Source organism: Meriones unguiculatus, chromosome 10 (genome assembly GCF_030254825.1).
Source record: "Meriones unguiculatus strain TT.TT164.6M chromosome 10, Bangor_MerUng_6.1, whole genome shotgun sequence".
Lineage (NCBI taxonomy): Eukaryota > Metazoa > Chordata > Mammalia > Rodentia > Muridae > Meriones > Meriones unguiculatus.
The window spans coordinates 60,386,174-60,400,272 of NC_083358.1; the positions used below are offsets into that span (position 1 = coordinate 60,386,174).

Below are 14,099 nucleotides of genomic sequence, written 5' to 3' on the forward strand. Positions count from 1 at the left end.
CTGCTGGGGAGCCTTGTTCCTCCCGTTATCCCGCATTAATAATGCCCTGAGTCTGGGCTGAGCCATTTAGAAGCTTACAATCGAACTTAACCTCTCTGTTGGGTATAATTACAAGCCAGAAAGCATCTGAACTAATGTATGTGCCAGGGAGAGTGGCTAATGGATCATTTGAGTTATAGCAGTTCATACTGGAGGTACAGTGGCTCCCTCCTTGCCCCAGCCCCAAGAAATAAGAGGCTGGCTTACGTTATGGTGGACTGCGGAAGGAGGAAGCTGAGGAGCTTAGGGAAGAGGCGGCCAACCCTTAGGCATGTGGATTCAACTTTCAGTGCTAACTAGCTCTCCTACTGTGCGTACCTACCTTCTGTGTCTGTGTTTTTTGAAAAAAGAGAGACAGAAATTAACGCATTGTAGCATCTCAAGTGCAGATGAAGCTACATGAAAATCATAGCAAATGTAATGTTTTCACTCATGAAAACATATGAAAATCAGTTCTGTTAAACATCTTTAAAAACAGCCAGACCAAAACACACCTGATCTGATATAAAGACTTGCAATTGCTGAACGCATTTTGGCAAGATTTAGAAAAATGGCATTTTTTTCACTAGATCAAAGAAAGCATCAAAGTTTTGAACACTGAAGAATAAAAAAAAAAAATTAATAGGAGAAATCTGCCCTAAATCTATTTCCCTGGCTATTTGGTAGTGACAAGCAGTGCAAGTGTTGTCCCATGGTTAGAGGTCCAGGCTCACACAGTCTCAAGGCATAGGGCCCACCTAGCTGGCAGGCTTTGCTGGCTAGGCTTCCTCGGAAGGGCCCAGTTTGCTTAGACAAGCAGTATTAACTGAACCAAGGCTGCTCGTACTGCATCACTTCTGGTGGGAGTAGGGAGGGAAATTCTAGTTACTCGTTTACCAGACTCAAATCACCACACAAATTTGAACCCAAACCTCTGCCAGTAGCAGGATTAGCAACTATTGGTAGATAGTAAACCCAAGACCTCTCCTTAGCCGTTCAGGCGCTGGGCATGTATCGAAGCCTGGGCCTGTGCCCAACGTTCGCCCACCTGCACAAGGAGCTTGTCTAGGTCCGACATTCACTTTGTTCCCAGACTTGTAGACTGCGAGAAGGAACTGAAAAGTTCAGTCTTTTACGGCTAGTGTGACGTCCCAAGACCAAGTTAGGCAGGAGAAGACTATTGGGATGACAGGAGCAAATTATGAAGCATTTGAGGGAAATCATTCCAGTTACAAATTGACCTCTAAGTGCTTCGGAAGGCCGTTCCCATGATCCCGTTAATAAGCCTAAATTGTTTCCAATATTCAGGCAGTCCTCAAATCACAAGCCTGAGAAAATTCTAAGTAATTTCTGATAGCGGCAACTTGCACTGAGAAGGCAATGAAGAAACTGCTACAAAACAAAGCACTTTTGTCTCCTCCGGTGAGGGGGGATCCCGGAGACCTTTGGCTCATCCCGCACAACTCTGAGAGCTTTCGGAGCTGGTCGTAGTAACTATTCTCTAAATCTTGAGACGCCTGCACTGGGCTCTAGCTTTTACTAACAGACAGATCACCACACCGGCGAAACTGCAAGGTGCAATATGTCAGCTCCCGGGGCTCCCAGGGAACCCACTTCCCATCGCCAGACAAACTTCACAGAGTTCGGAGAGAAGCGCCCCTGAAAAGCCCAGAGCGATGGAGCTGGGTGTCCCGGCGCCTGGCCGATCAGCCAACAGCCAAGGCCGATGTGGCTGGAGCTTTTGTATCTGCCTTGCTTTTTGGTTTTGGGAAACGCGAAGTGGGGAAGAGCAGGGTACGCCACCCATCGCGAGGATAATTCCGGCCCGGGAGTCTGGAGAGGATAGGAGACCAGAAAACCCCGAAAAAGCCCCTGCCGGTGGCGGCTCCGGGAACCCCCATCCCGCGCCGCGCAGCGCACTCACCGCTCTCGCTCGCCCGCGCCGCAGAGCCCGGGAGCCGAGCGTCCCGCCGCTGCCGCATGCCCTCGCGGGGGAGCGCGACGGGGCTGCCGGGCTCCGGCCAGCCAGCAGCGGAGGACGCGGGGCAGGCGGAGCCCAGCGCCTGCTCTCCAGCGTCCGCGGCGACGCGCCGGGAGTCCCGGGCAACTTTGCCAGGGCGAGGGGTGGGGGGGTGGAGAGGCGGCCCGGTCCCGCCCGGCCCGTGCGTCTGCAAGTTCCCACGGGAGCGCGCCCCCCGCCGGCCAGGCTCGGATCAGCGCCGCCGAGAGCCCAGGGAGGCGGTCCAAGGAGGCATCTGCAGAAACTTGGCTGGGGACCTAGTGCCCACGGGAGTGGCCAGCTCCTAGAGGCTACCTAAGGTTTCCTAAAGGGCACCTAGGGGCCCTACACAGAGAGCCATACCTCAGAGGGAAACCCAGACTGAACCGCTTGGCTCTGACCCTCTCTCTATGAGAGAAATTACCTGTTAGAAGTATCTGTTTAAAAGCATATCTCACATCATCTGTGGGAGGCAGGCTATCTGCCAGGACCAGAGCTGATACCCTAAAGCCTGAACCCCAAAGTTACCCCAGAGTGCAGGCAATCCCAGAGTCCAACAACACTCACCTTTGTGTTACAACAGGAAGCAGAGCGTCTTTAAGCTTCTTGTGGGAGTCTTTTTGGCCTCCCGCAGTGAACAGTTCTGGATATGCTGTTTGAAAATTGATCCACCTTTGGCAAAGACCATGCAAAGGAGAGCAACAGTCTAAAGGCTTAGCTCTCTCTCTGCTGGAAAACAAAATCCGGGTCACAGCATGCTAGAAGGTGGGCCTCAAGAGAAGATAGTGTGAAATGAAAAGTCCTTCCCACTCAGCCTCAGACACCCGGGAAATGCCTCAGGTGTGGGTTCCGGCATACTTGACCGTTCATTCAATCTGCGCTCAGTGTATATTTGTGTGTACTCAATGGGACCCTTCTAACCTTCTAGGCACCCATTGGCTCTCACCTCTTAAACAGTGAGAGCCTCCTGGACCTCCGATCAGTGTGCGCGATGCACTATGATGTCATCTGGGAAATTCAGCAAATCACTACCGTGTGTTGCACCTGAACTGGAGAGAGAAGCAACAGCTTCCTAGACTGATATTGAAGAAAGGTGAGCAACTTCTTTAACGAATGTTTTTATGAGTAAAACCAAATTAAAATCAGTACCACTTAGCAAAGACAGATTAAAACCAACACCACAAATGGCAAGCAAGATGCTGGCTACGGGCTGAAAAGTCATTCAGAACCTTTCAAACAAACACTGAACAGCTTTCTTGTGTTCTTATATTCCTGGGAAGGCAAAGAGTTACAGCGTTGCTTCCTCGAGGAAAAGGGGGTTGGGACTGCAGCCTTGAAGGAGCTGTGCCCCGCTTCACCCCACGAATCTTCATGCTATGATGTAAGTGCTGAAAGATAAGTTAATAAACAAATGAACAAGAATAGCGGCCATTTGCCGTGGGGAGAGCCAACATAGGATTCTAGGATGCCTTTCCTCCCTGGCTTATGGAAAGAGGCCTGTGTTCCTCCATCCACTCTTGGACCTGCACTCGGATGGGCAAGAACTCACACGCCTGTCGCTTTGGGAATGCTCTGACCTGAGGTTATGTTGACATTCGCTGCCCTGAACTACTTAGCAAAGAGGCTGCTTCCAGCAGCTGGCGGATGTGTGAGAAGGTGGACCCGCGTAAAAGGAGAGATGTAGCTGGTACCCTCCACCTGTGGGGAGGTGGGCATGAAGTCTCACGGTGGCTGAGGGGCTCTCAGGATTGATAGCTGGTGAGAGGGAGAGGGAGTCAGTTTTCTTTAAGACTGTAGCCCCTGGGCATCAACCATGCCCAGCACATGTGCCCTTGGAAGCCAGAAGACCCCTGATCCCCTGGAGCTGGAACGGCAGGCATTGGAGAGACTGTTCTGGGAACTGAACTTGGGTCCTCTGGAAGAGCAGGCATGTGCCGTCTCACCAACACCAAGACATACTGATAGTTAAAAATGTGATATCAAAACAGAAAATTAGCCAAGTAAACCAACAATTGGAAGCAAAGTGGCCAAAAATATATGAAAATATATTTCGACAGGTTTAACTAAGAGAAGTATAGACTAGAATGAGATATTGCTTACTGGCTTCCAAACTGGCAAACTGCTTTTAATTAGCATATGAATTAATGGGCTCTATTAAAGCGTGTTCACACTTTCTAAAGACCCTCCTCTCCCACTTCTCTTGCCCTGTCTCCCGGAACCCCTCCCACTGGCCTCCTTTCTTTCCTAGTCATCCCCATTCTGCTTTCATGTCAGATAGACAGTTTTGTGACCTATACCTCCACACCCAACATACATAAGAACTAAAATCTAGGTTTCACACATGAGAAAAAAAATGTGTGGTATTTGTCTTTCTAAGTATGAGAGACTTTGCTTAACATAATAATTTCCAGCTTCTTTCAGTTTCAGGCAATTGTCATGCTTTTGTTTTTCTTTACAGCTGAATAAAAAAATTCCATCTAACATATTTAACACACATCTAACATATTTTCTTTATTCATTTATCTGTTGATGGACATCTAGGCTCTCTCTCTCTCTCTCTCTCTCTCTCTCTCTCTTCCTCTCTCTCTGTTTTTTGAGACAGGGTTTCTCTGTGTAACAGAGACTCAATTTGTAGACCAGGCTGACCTCGAACTCACAGTGATCTGCCTACCTCTGCCTTCCGGGTGCTGGAGCTTAAAGGCACGTGCCACTGCTCATGGCTAGGCTGGCTTTTTCTAGCCATGGTGAATACTGTAAAAATTTCCAAAAAAGAAACAAATATGGAAGTTCCTACTAGTAAGATTTAAGGGGAATGTTTAATGTTGTGTGGTGCCTCTGAAAGTAAAGATTAGCTTGATTATTCTGGTGGGCGCGTTGCATTCATTCTCTGAGGGATGTGTTTAACTGATGCTCTTGCCTTATCAGTGTCATCCAAATAGGTCTGTGGCTTCGGGGTCACTGTCCATGCATTTCAAGAATGGAAGTTGGGGACTGGAAGCAAAGAATGAGTACTTTTCTTGTTCTTAAGGCTGTGTCACAAAGCTGATGGTGCAGTCAGTCAACGGACACGGAGAACTATAAACTCACTTAGAAGAATGGGGAAGCTGAGGCGTGGAAAGCAAGGCTTTAACTTCTCCTTTACAAATAAATACACAAAAATAAAATAGAAAAGGACTGTTTTGCCCATGTAAAGGAGAGGACTGACCTCTCCAAGTGTTGTCACACAGGTGCAGGGAGTGCAGGTGTCCAGGGGGCCAAAAGAGGGTGAAAGATCCCCTGAGCTCCAGCAAGAGGCAGTTGTCAGTTACCTGATAGGGTGCTGGAGTCAAGCTTGGTTCCTCTGCAAGAGCAGCCAGTTTCCTCAATCCCTGAGCCATCTCTTCAGCTCTTCCACTACATGTCTTTTGTTGTTGTTGCTGCTGTTTTGTTCTGTTTTGTTTTGTTTTTTAAGATTGTGATTTGAGAAGTTGGAGAAGTGGCTCAGAGCTAAGAATACTGGTTGCTCTCCAGAGTACTCGGGTTCAATTCCCAGAATCTATGTGGTGGCTCACAATAGTTTGGAACTCTGGTCCCAGGAGAATCTCACACCATTTTCTGGCCCCTGCAGGCACTCTATCACAAACATGATACACAGGCATACATCAGGCAAACACTCATACACATAAAAAAATAAGTAAAATCTCAAAAAATGCAGTGTGATATATATTTTCACAAACTATTTTGTGTTTAAGTAAACCCAGGAAGTAGTAAGAAAGCATTGTTTCACTGACAAACTTTTATATCTAGAAAATGACAACATCTAGAAAATACTAATGGTACACTGTTATAATGATTGAGGTCTACATACGAGGGAACTGAGGCATATCAAGAAATCTAACAATATCGTTTGATTGGGTAATTTAACAGTTGGGAGTTACCCTACAGACACCATCACTACAGACACACGAAAACTTTAACATATATGTGAGCGCTTCAGGATGCATAATTAATATGCTATCCATAACACAGACATCAAATGGAAACTGTAGTGGAAAATGTTCAAATTTATTTTCACTCATTGGCAGAATAGACTAGAATCCAGACATAAAAATCACCTTTCCTAGGGCAATTATGAAAACAATATATTTATTACTTTGTATTATATTTTTAATAAAAGGCAGAATACAGAAGTGTATAATCAATTTTGTTTGCTGCTATCATGTGGTTTTTGAATGAATGAATGAATACTGTAAACCAATGTCTCATTTGTGTGAACTGATTTTATTCAGAGATGGGATTGTGTGTGTGTTACTTCTTAGATACTTGTATAGATGTTTTCTGAAGATTACACATGAATCGGCAACTATGGATACCCTCATGAAATCATGGGATTGGGCCTATTGACAACCTCTTATGGAAAGAAAAGGGAGTTTATGAGATCTCTGGGGTTCTGAAGCCTGCATGAGAGCTGCCTGAAACCCCCTCTCCCTAAAGTTTACACACACACACACACACACACACACACACGTATATGTATATATATATGAAGTAAATGGGGGAGGGAATTTTCGTGTGTTGCAGGTGCCTATCCATCACAGCGGGGACTTCCCAGTGAAGCTATGTGTTAGCCATGGTTATTCCTGTTAGCAACCCTGATAAATCCATTGCTTCCCCCAAACTGGAATCCTTTCTTGGGCCTTCCATGCTCGCTCTGGGTGAATATAGATAATTACTTTCTCACCAAGAAAAGCATGCAAGAGTGGTGAAATCCACATGAATATAGTCACTCCCTTTTAAACAGGAATAATTTAGAGAAAATTACAGCATGTATAAGGTGTCAGAGTAGAACCTAACACTTTGTGGAAATAATATAAAAAGAGAAACAGTCGGATGAAGAAGTGATGGCTTGTTGCACTTTAAATCATTCAGGAAACAAGACCCTACGTTGAATTTCTGTTTTACTCATTTGCTGCTTTACTTGAATGCCCCCTTGAGTATTGGTGTAGCACGCCTGTGTTTGACAAGCGCTCTAGCGTGTAATCCCCCAGAGAAAGGTCCTTTACAGACTGGATGGCTGTGGAAAGCTGTGGACAAGAGATGACAATCCACCACCACCTAGGGAAGCATGCTTCAGAGATTTGCTCGGACACGGGCTCCCCATCAGGCTTTATCTTGGCAGCTTCTTCACTGCTTCCCAGTGTCGAAGAGCTCAGCATCTGTGGTTCCCTTTGATTGACTATCTTTTGCTGCCCTGGCATTCATTCTTCAGCCCACCAAGCCAAAGGAAAACACGAAAAACAACCCCAGCAAATGAACAACAAATCATTGAAAGAAAAAAGCAGAAAAAGCAAACACATCTACCCACAGCTGCTAAATAGCAGGGAGATTGCCCCCAATTCCAGCAGGGAAAAAATAAATCTTAAATCAAACAAGGTCTGTGGTTTGCAAAATCAAGTTCTCCAGAGCTTCAAAGGCCATGGCTTTAATCTATGAAGATGAAAATCGAACCATCCTTCCTGGAGCCCAGACAGCTTCCTTCCCTGGGGGAAAGAATTTGCTGTGGAACACACAGACAATCATAAAAACTATGGGCTAACACCGCACTGCCAGTTGTGTAAGAGACTGACAACCACCTTGAGTTTGAATACACAGGAATCATAACATCTTGGCGTGTTACTGTCAAGGTTCCTCATCTGACTTGCTGTGGCACAGAGAGGGGTTGGGTGAACTTTACTAACCTGCCCAGGCTCATTTCATTCTCCTGCCTTAACCCAACAGCATTATGTCAGCTCCTGCCTAAATTCAAGAATGAAGAGGCCACGGAACCCATGGAGCTTAGAACTGAGTACTCCACTTCCTCCGCTACTAAGACTTGGGAAACACTGGTCACCGTAGCACAGTTCAATCCATCCTGACGTGGAGTGAGAAGTGAGGCCTGCCGCTCCCCTGGGGCACATTCTGTGTTTCAGCGCATTGCACTATGGGAGCTGGCAACATGGCAGACCCAGGAGTGCCCTCCCCCACTGCCTGGGTTTCCTGTGGGTCCCAGGAGTGATGGAAAACTAACAGTTACCTGGGGACAGTAAAGACTTGGAAATTACCAGCATTGGATGCAATGGGGACAGGGACCAGAACCCAACCTTTAGGAGAAGGAATCGCTTCTCAGAAGAACGGAGGGAACACACCATTCACAACCCACCTGCTGCCGACCAACAACTAGACACCATAAAGTTACTTCAGGATTTGAATGTCGCGACACAGAGGATACCTGATGGAAATGCTGAACTTGCCTTCGTTTGCCTCGAGAGTGACAAGGTCAGACTTTCTCAGTGACCGAAATGAGAGACACACGAGAGATCCTAGGCCCACAGTAACAGAAACAGTGCTGCATCTGCCCGCCTAAGTTTTCAGCCTAAGGGTAAGCGTCACACCAAAAACCGTTCGGAAAGAACGATGTCGCTAACAGCTGCAAGCTGCTGAGGGCTCACATAAAACAAAGCCCTATCTGGACAACAATAGCATATACCTTATATAATGAGCTGTCTTCTCCTGAACCCCAAGCTCAAGCTAGGACCAGATATTTGCCTTGCCCGCGGCAGTCAACAAGAACCTGCTACTAGCAACACTTTCAGCTGTGCAAATATTTATCCTGGTAAACCTAAAAAAGAAAAAGAGAATGCTTGCAAATAAACCCTGCTAGAGTTTTGCGCATTCTATGTACTCAATGTTTTTCCTTGTTTTGCAACAGAAAGTTGATACATGATCCTGACATTCTTGTCTCTGGGGTTGATTTTTTTTTTCAGTTCCAGATGATGGATCCTGGCCAAATTAATATTTAATGTTCTTGTGTAATTTGAATAATAACACGGCGGACTGGCAGGAACACACTCTAGGAGCGACTTGAGCTATCGCTCTCCGGTCCATGTGACGCCGAAGGCAGCAGCTAAGCAGTTTTCGGTGTTCAGTCAGTTGAGGGAGCACAGTGGTTAGTGCTTCCGTGGAGCATATGGAAGCAGGTTTGAACGAGGCTTTGCTACAGGGTCCTTTGTGAGGGCAAAGCGACCCATGAGGAGGCATTGTTTGCACTCAATTGCGTGGTCCTTGGGCATGAATGGTATAGAAAACAATATTGTCATGATGTCTAAGAAAATGAAGCCCCAAACCTCCAGCTGCCTCTCTGACACTTTAGACTTCCCAGCTGGAAACATTCAAGCACTGGAATGAGAGAACTGTTAATGTTGAGGGAAATTCAGGGATTGTCATGATCTTCACAGGCAGCACATTAAAGTTTCAAAATGAGACAGGTCTTGTGTCTAAAACTAACCACAAGATGTATGATTAGAACATGAATGAGGCCTGTCAAGTTTTCACTCAAAAAGGCTGTGCGTTTCAGTGAGCAACTTGAGATTTAGGTTATCTTCTGTTCATGTCATACTGACCGACCTTCTTTTAAGAAACTGACATTTTAGGAAGATGCTTTTTTTTTTAAAAAAAAGGAGGTCATTATAAAAAAAAAATTGAAGTGAAAATCTGACTTGTTAAACTCCATAGTAAAACACTTGACTTTTTAAAGTTGCTAGAGAGAGAGTTAAGGGACTGGAAGGCATGTCTAGGGGAACTCATTAACACAGCAGCATGAGAAAGGGGCAGGGTGTGAAAATGAGGTCAGGAGAGATAGAAAAGAATGTGAGAGGATTCAGTATGTTTGGTCAGACTAGAAAGAAAGGTGGCGGGAAATATCTTAAAAGTCATGATTAGGTGTTTTTCCAAACTGAGACAGAGTTGGAGTTCAAGCTTCAAGAGGTTTAACGAGTTCAAGCAATTACACCAAGTACACATTTCCATATTCACAAAATGAAGTTTTAAAGATGAACAAACAAAATTACCATTTAATGAGAAAAGACAGATCATTTGAGCCAATCACAGACTTCTCAGAGCAGTAGAGGCCAGGAGAAATGAACATCATTCCCAATGTGTTGGAAAAGACACCAAGCAAGTCAGAATTTAACTTCCACTCAAAGAAGTATTGCACACTAGGGGTTATTTTTTTCATTGAAGACCAAACCTCAATTTTTAAAAAAGGTAAAGAAAGGAAGGAAATGAACCCCAGAAGAAGAAGTGGTCTACAGAGAGCATTTTCCTTTTGGTAGGTGGGTGAGCATATGAGTAAGTGTGAATCCACACTGTCTGTAGCCACCAATGAAGGGAAAAAAGAACTAAGATATTAGACAAGAAAAGCATGTAATGGAGAGTAAGTAAGAATGAGGGTGGCCTGGGTCTAAAAGTCCAAGGTCTTCTGTGGGTGAAGAACTGATTAACTTTAGAGTTTTTTAAGTCAAATTAAAAAAAAATTACAAGGTTAAGTAAGGACTAAAAGAAATGACACTAATGGGAATACAAAAACAAAGAACAAACAAACAAAACAAAACACACATGCCCCAATACACAAAAATAAATAAATAGCATGTGAACCAACAAATCCAGCCATGTCATTTCAATGACACATATTCAAATTATAACAGGAAAATTAACATTAAGCAAACATTAGTCAAAGAAAGTTCATGCAACTGATATCAAACAAAAGAGATTGTACAGCAAAAAGAGTTTGAGATGAAGAAACTCAAGTTTGTGAAAGAATTAATTGCTTCAGGAATGGCTTTGCTGAAAAGCATCATTTTGCCTATAGAAATGTTATTTCACAACCTGCTTCTCACAAGCTCAGTAACCAAGTGGGTTTCCTAGTAAGGGGAACAGGAACTATTTCTGACATGAACTCAGTGACTGACTCCTTTACCTCCCCCCCACACCCCCAAGGGAGGAACAGTCTTGCTAGGCCACAAAGGAGGACATGGCAGCCAGTCCTGAAGATACCTGATAAGCTAGGGTCAGATGGAAGGAGAGGAGGACCTCCCCTAGCAGTGGTCTTGGAAAGGGGCAGGGAAATGATGAGGGAGAGAGGGTGGGATTGGGACGGAATGAGGGAGGGGGCTATGGCTGGGATACAAAGTAAATAACCTGTGATTAATATAAATAAAAAATTTAAAAAAAGAAAGTATTCCAGCATCTCAAATAATCATCTCTAAAACTAATAAACCTGGTTCCGTCTTCTCTCGTTATTTAACCCAGTGACAATCCAGCAGGCGTAAGTCACTTATCTTTTAGCAATGTCAAGACAGATGGCTCCCGTTCAGTACTCACCTTGTTTTATTTGCTATGCACCATTCAAAAAGCAGCTGAAGGAATTTAGGATAAAACAGGAGCTCACTCTTTGCACTCTGGAGGCATTGATTTCAGTGTATGAGCAATGATACTAAATGTTAAATATTATACAAAACAAACCTGAGTTTCCAGGCATAACAACACATAGTTTCAGGGGCTGGAAGCCTGATCCTCTGTTTCAGATGCATCTTTTGTCATCCACCTTCACATTACTTTACTCCCTTCCCTCTTTCTCTTTGCGGCTGAGTAGATGCCCCATATATGGGATACAGGTGGTGCACGCTCTGCCCAGCACACTGTTACTGTGAGGCTAAGACCAAATAATGTACACGAAAGCCCTTTACAATCCTTTTAGTGCTGTGTGAGATACTGTTTATATTGTGTTGTGCTCTGCGATGGATGGTCAACATTAAAAACCACTGTTTCTTGAGGATGCCTGCGAAATCTGTTGTCTGTTACCGTGTGTCTTGTCGAACTTCTAAGAGCAAGGCTGCCGTCAGCTACCGACATGGTCAAACACAAGGCAGGCAGTGGTTAAGTACACTGTTCTCACCGCTCCCTTTACAACGCTGACCATGCGCACAAGCCTAGAACTACATCTGTGTCCAAAGAGGAGGGAAACAGCCTGGGCGGGCGCTCAGTGTGAACAAATGTTTTTCCACCTCCACTTCCTTGATGTTCCCTGAGCTTTGGCTGGAGTGGGATTAGGGTGATATAGGAATCGCATTTAGAGCTGACCATTAACAGTCACCTAATCTCAGCCATTTGACCACCTACAAGTTTCTGCATTGACTACTGCCTGCTGCTGGAAAAAAAAAAAAAAGGCTGCTCTGACCAAGGCTGTGTATTCACTGGAGCATAGGTAACTTTCCAGTGGTCACACCCTGAAATAAGAATGACTCACCCTCCCCTGGCAGCTTTGCCTGCCAATAACTCCTCAGTAAGGGGTGGTTCCTTAAGAGAGCCTCCTCCATTCAGGTTGGAACTTTGCCCGGCTTCACCCTGCACAGGTAAGCACAGATGCTGTGAGTTCGTGAATAGGATAGCCATGCTACATCTATAAGCAGTTCATAGCACTCTTACCAGCCCTCTGACTCTACACCAATGCATGGGTAGATAAATGGGGTGGGGGTGGAATAAAGCTAGGAGGGGAGGTGTGTGGTGGGGAAGATCTGGGAACAGGCAGAGATGGGAGGGGGATATGGTCCCATTTCAGTGTGTACATGTATGAAATCCCAAAGGAAATAAATTTAAAAAATTATTTTAGTGGTGGATTTCATAACTCTGGTAAACATAACTCCATCGACTTTGCCTTGTCTCCCTGCATTTGGCCCTTAAGTTTTATTTAGGTAATCCTGAATTCTTGAGGTAGATTACCTCAAGAAATCTGAAGCAAACAACATAGATTTACTGAATGGACTGATTACTTTAAAAAAAATACAAATTGTAATGCTAACCCAATCATTAGCTGATTGTCTTGGAGAAGTCATTGGGGAGCTTGTCCTACGTGGCTCTATCCTAAACTCAGTCCATAAGGGAACTGGTCATATAAGAGCTGAGCGCTGTATTCCTATGACCTGACCACCAATAAGAAAAACTTGGCATCATGTCAATCAGTTGATGAAAAGGAGCACCACAATGAGAGTAGACCAGTGGTCTTGAACAGGTCACCCTAGGAAGGATACCAAAGTATTTCTATGAAACCTGTCTGAGCTGCATAGCCTCAAGTTAGTCACAGGCAAACATCAACAAATGAAGATTAAAGTGTTATGTATGTGGACCAATGACCAGTTTTTAAATCTATGTGGGGGGAAAAAAAAGACTGAAGAGCTATCTCAGATTAAAGGAGACCAAAGCAATAGACACCTAAAGTTAGTAGTGACCCTGAGGTTAATTTTGTGCTTAAGGGGAAAAGAAGGTTATATAAAGAACTATCAGAAAGGGCTGGAGAGATGGTTCAGCAGTTAAGAGCACTGGCTGTTCTTCCAAAGGTCCTGAGTTCGACTCCCAGCAACCACATGGTGGCTCACAACCATCTATAATGAGATCTGGTTCAACTCTTCTGGCGAGCAAACATATATGCAAGGCAGAATACTGTACATAATAAATAAATAAATCTTTTAAAAAAGAGAGAGAAAACTATCCGGAGCAAGCGATAACATTGGGTTCTAGATTTGCCATGATAAAATGAAGTGCAGCATTGAAGACCATGAACCTGACCACTGCACCGTGGTTAAACAAGGGGTTAATCTTGAGCTTCGGGGAGACACAGAGGAGCACTAAGCCATCCCCTTCATATGTGTGGAACTCATGCTGTGGACATTTCAGTCCAGCCAAGCTTGTCTCAGAGTGTTCAGAAAAGTAAGTTGGAGAGGTCCTGTGGAGTGCCTCTTCTAAAGATGCATTCGCTAGGCTGCACAGACAGTGGCTGACCTCATCAGTGAGGAAACAGTGCCCAGGAGACCACGAGAACTGTTGGAACACGTTATAATGCTAACTCTCCTGCTCATAGCCAGTGGCAAGAAAGAGAAAGCGAGTCCAGTACTGAGGGGTGGAGTGACAGTTTTTCACTCTCATTTGGTGACTATTTGGTGACTCATTATTGCTCATGCCAGAAACATCACCCTAGAGGACGTAACTTTTTTAAGTTTCTTATTAGCATGTACCAATCATCCGCAGTCATGGGTTTGGGGATGACATTTTTGCATGTGCATACAATGTATTTTGATCATATTCATCCTCCGTTAGCTTATTTCTCCCCCCCCATCTGCCCAATCAGTTTCCCTTCAATTTCCCCACCCGCCCTACCCTAACCCCCGATTTTTGTTGTTACCGTTTCTGTGAACCAACAAGCTTCGTTTCTATTCCTTACAGAAGTTCGGGC

At 44.8% G+C, this 14,099-nt stretch overlaps 1 protein-coding gene across 3 annotated transcripts in view; it reads right to left on the reverse strand.

The window, feature by feature from the left end:
* Window positions 1-2,136, reverse strand: part of Lpar3 (lysophosphatidic acid receptor 3) — a 65,982-nt gene extending 63,846 nt beyond the window's left edge. For all 3 annotated transcript variants that reach the window (XM_021653140.2, XM_021653139.2, XM_021653138.2), the window contains exon 1: window positions 1,943-2,136. The gene's annotated coding sequence lies outside the window, so the exon portion shown is untranslated. The remainder of the gene's footprint in view (window positions 1-1,942) is intronic.
* Window positions 2,137-14,099: the final 11,963 nt, after the last annotated feature.